Source organism: Cupressus sempervirens, chromosome 9 (assembly GCF_028749045.1).
Source record: "Cupressus sempervirens isolate cs-2001-9-10 chromosome 9, ASM2874904v1, whole genome shotgun sequence".
NCBI lineage: Eukaryota > Viridiplantae > Streptophyta > Pinopsida > Cupressales > Cupressaceae > Cupressus > Cupressus sempervirens.
Genome location: NC_143126.1, coordinates 1,579,588 through 1,584,645, shown reverse-complemented (window position 1 = coordinate 1,584,645; position 5,058 = coordinate 1,579,588).

Here is a 5,058-nt window from a genome sequence, read left to right as displayed (position 1 = left end):
TGAGAAGAAAGAAGATGATTATGTAGTGCTGGATGATACTCCAAAAGCTGATGTTCCAACCATTCCTCATGATGTGCAACAACCGCAAAAACAACTACCACACACACTAGTGAATGTTAGACAGTCAACGAGGCAAATTAGACCTCCACAAAGATTTTCTCCCTCTTTGTATTCTATTTTACTTACTGAGGTTGGTGAACTTGAAAGTTATGATGAAGTTGTACAGGTGGATACTAAGATTTAGTCAGAGTCTGCAATGAAAGATGAAATGGACTCTTTGCTGAAGAATAAGACATGGGATCTATGCAAGTTGCCTGCAGGTAAAAAGGCTTTACAGAATAAGTGGGTTTATAGGTTGAAAGAAGAGGAAGGAGTAAGAAAATATTTTTAAGGCTAGGTTAGTTGTAAAAGGATTTGCACAGAAAAAGGGAATTGATTTTGATGAGATATTTTCTCTTGTTGTTAAAATTACTTCTATTCGTACTGTTTTAAGTCTTGTAGCTACTGAAGAATTGAATTTAGAGCAGTTGCATGTTAAAACAACCTTTCTTCATGGTGATTTGGATGAAGAAATATACATGGCTCAGCCACGAGGATTTGAGGTCAAAGCTAAGGAGAACTTAGTGTGCAAATTGAAAAAAAGTTTATATGGCTTGAAGCAAGCACCTCGGCAATGGTATCTGAAATTTGACAGGTTTATGCATGAGCATGGCTATAACATGTGTCATTCAGATTATTGTGTTTATTTTAAGAGGTTGGATGATGATAGCTACATTATTTTATGTTTATATGTTGATGATATGCTTGTAGCTGGGTCTAACATGGATCATATTAAGGGGTTGAAATGCCAGTTAGCACATGCATTTTCTATGAAGGATTTGGGGGTAGCAAAATAAATCCTTGGTATGAAGATTTGCAGAGATAGGAAGAACAAGACATTGATGCTATCTTAGGCTGATTATGTTGAGAAGGTGTTGCAACGTTTCTCTATGGAGAATGCTAAAGCTGTTAGCACACCTTTACCTGGTCATTTGAAATTGACTAAGGAGATGTGTCTTAAGACACAGGAAGAGGAGGATAAGATGTCCGAGGTACCCTATGCTTCAGTTGTAGGAAGCTTGATGTATGTTGTGGTATGCACTAGGCCAGATATTGCCCATGCAGTGGGAGTCGTTAGCAGGTATATGAGTCATCCAGGATTTGAGCATTGGAATGTTGTCAAGTGGATTCTTAGATGTTTGAGAGGAACATCCAATAAGTGTTTACACTTTGGGGGCTCTGCTACTGATTTACAGGGCTATGTTGATTCAAATTTGGTAGGGGATATTGATACTAGGTGGAGTACTATAGGTTATGTCTTTACTATTAGTGGGGCAACCGTGAGCTAGGTTTGTAGGTTATAGAAGATTAATGCTCTGTCCACTACAGAGGCAGAGTATGTTGCTGCTACAGAGGTAGCCAAGGAGATGATATGGCTTCAGTTCTTCTTGGAAGAATTGGGACATCCTCAGAAGGATAATTATTTGTTCATAGATAGTCAAAGTACCATTCATCTTTCAAATAATTCAGCTCTGCATTCTAAGACCAAACACATACAGTTGCGGTACCATTTCATTCGGTCAGTTTTGGAGGATGGACAGTTAAAGCTGGAGAAGATACATACCAATGACAATCCAGCAGATATGTTGACAAAGGTTGTAAAAAGGGAGAAGCTGAACTCCTCTTTAGCTTCCATTGGTCTTTTAGACTGAACATGAATACAAGAAGAGTAGACTCCAAGTTGGTTTGATCCAGTGGGGACCCATGTGGTAGTAATATTGCTACAGGATCAGTCTCCAAGTGGGAGATTGTTGTTTAGTGTGGAGCCTGATCATTCCCCAAGTGGGAGATTGTTAGATTGTGGTGACTGATTAGGAAAGTACTGTACATACTTCATAATTAGTGGGGTTTCAATTTTTTTTTGGTACTATTCATAGATTTTCCATTCATAGATTCGCCATTCATAGATTCGCCATTCATAGATTCGCCACTAAAGTTATGGCTAATTTATGGCCAACATGTTATAACCCTAAAGTGGTTTAATACTTATATAAAAGGGTTTAGGGTTGGGTATTTTCATTATTTTGAGATGCAAAATTTCTTCTTGCGGCAGTATTGAGCTATAAGGGATTATGGATTGTAATCAGGTTGTAATCACTGGATTGTAATAATATTGGACTTGTTGTTTGGTGGACGTAGCCCAGGGATTGGGTGAACCACGTTAAATCTTGGTGCCTTGTCTTCATTGTGTGATCTATTGTTTTTTGTTATTGGTTATATTTGCATGTAGTTTTTATTTCTATCCATGGTTTATCCTAACACCCTAACCCTAACCCTAACCCTAACCCTAACCATAACCATAACTCTAACCCTAACCTTAATGGCCATGACCATAACTCTAACCCTAACCTTAACCACAAACATAACTTTAATCTAAACCTTAACCATAAGTCTAACAATAACCATAACCATAATTCTATCCCTAACCTTAACCATAGCTCAAACCCTAACACTAACTCCAACCCTAACCTTAATGCTAACCATAACCCCAATTCTATCCCTAAGGTTAACATTAACTGTAATGGTAAATTTGTCCCTAACCATATATTTACGTATGACTATAACATTTTTACATTACAATTTCCCAAAAATAAAATATATATTTTTATCAAATCTTTAAAATGCTATGCTCTGCATGAAAAAATGACAAAGCTGAATATGAAATCTATGGGAAATTCAGGCAAAAAATAGAGGCTTCGAAACATAAAGAAGCATCCCAGAGACCTCCATAGGAGAGGTTGCTCCATAGATTACCGCAACGAAATCCATAACAAGTTTAGGAAAGTGGATGTTAGATTTGAGGTTTTAATGGCCAATAGGTTTTTGGCCCTGGAAAAACCTTTAGAAGGAAATCAATGCCAATTTTGGGTAGGAGTTTTGCAAGGTAAGATGAACATTGCAGAAGCCTCCTCTAATTCCTCAAGTAGATTTGAATCCCTTGCTCATCTCCCATTCTTCACCATTGAATAGTTAGATGACCAAATTCGAGTTTTCAACTGACTAGATATGCACAGTCCAAGCCTATAAACCCTCTATCCCATTCAGGGAGTAAATCGCAAGTGGGCACGACCCCAACTGTTAAGATTCCTTATAAGCCTATTTCCCCTTCTTCCTATATCCCCCCTCATCGCAGAAAAATCAATACCAACCAGTCTCCCAACCCTAAAACAATTTCAAGGTCCCCACAAAAGAAACCTCTAGATAAACCTATTAGGATTTCCATTGAAGCAACAGATGACACTTGGTCTGATAGTCTCAAGAAAGGGGTTTTTGATATTTGGAATGGCCTGCTAAAAGAAATCCTTCTTTTAATAGAGTGGCTAAAAGATAACTGTCAGGAACAGGTAAATATTTTTCACCATTCAAACAATACGATGTTCTTAAAATGTGAGGAAGAATTTGTTAAGAAAGAACTCATTTCTACTTCTAATTGTTTTTTTAGAGGTTACTGTGTCAAATTTGTAGAATGGTTCCATAATTTTCACTTAGAAATGGTCGATTGCATGATCCCCACATGGTTTACCCTAATTGCTCTCCCTCCGAAGTTGTGCGATGTAGACATTATTTATTCTTTAGGGTCTGCAATTGGTGAAGTCATAGCTATTGATGCATCTTTTTTCTATTGTACTAATGTTAAAATCCTCATTAATGTCAACATTAAACATTCTTCAAAAATCCAAAAGAGAGTTGAAATAGGTAAAGCTTCTTATGACATTAAATTTCAAATATATAAAGGGGAAATCATTGACATCTTGAGATCTGATGAGTTTCACAAAATCAAACCCAAGATTCTTCCCCTCACCTTGGATTTTAGAAGTAAATTCCCCAAGTTAAGCTCTATAATAAACAACAGGAACCAGGAACAAGGTAAGAAGGTTTCCTATTCAAAGAATCAGAATGATCAGAATACACAGAAAGGGCCGAGGATCTCTTTAAAAAGCACCATAACAGGCAAGGAAAAAGATTCTCCACCAGCTCCAAAATCAGACTTCATGGAAAAAACTACAGGGGGAAAGGTTGGGAGATCCCCAAAGAGATCAAAAAAACATAAGAAAAAAGAAACAAATGTAATCAGAAATGATACTATAAATAGTGGATATGAATCCACTAAACCACAAGAACAAAACGACAAGGAGAATACTGTTGAGATCGAAGAAGAGCTTGCTTCTATACTCATCAAAGATAATAGCAATGAGAAAGAGCGAGGAAATTACCTAGTTTTAGCTTTAGTAGATTTGGAAAATTAGAATGTTAGCACCAGCAACGAAGATTGGGGTGGCCTAGATCATCTTAATATAGAACAAGATAAAATCATAAGTCATTTAGAGTAGGATGTATAGAAAGATATAGAGAGGAGTGATAAGGAAGGCCCTGTATTATCTACACCTAAAATAGGAAACAAAGAAGCAGAAGGCCTCTCTAAAATGCTATTTTTCAAAATAGGAGAGATATACAGAAGTAAAGAGGTCTCTGGAATTGATTCAGACAAAGATAGAAATAAGAAGGTAAATCTAAACATATTAGAAATAGAAAACACTCTTATATTCAATGCAGCAGAGATGGGAAGGAACAACACCTCCATTATAGCAGACAATTAGGACTAGGATTGGTTGCATACACAAAGAGAAGTTGAACCAAAGACAGTGATTCCTAGCAGTAAAGGAATCAAAGGAATTTCCAAATTTTGGCAAACCCCGATTGAGTACCCTTCTTCTCCCTTTACTCCTGAGAAGGACCAGACAAATATATGGGATAAAGAGAGGGTGAGAATAGATTCAAATAGATCAGAGAATTATGATCCTCATAAGGAAGAAGCTTCCACTTCGTATCAAGCAGGTCACTAGGAGGATAATGAAGCAAGTCTTTTAGAGGAGAGGGAAATCTGATGTTGGTCACTTCAGGAAGAATTAGCAATAATAAAGAATCGTGAAAGGACACAAACACCTCTCTATCAAATTT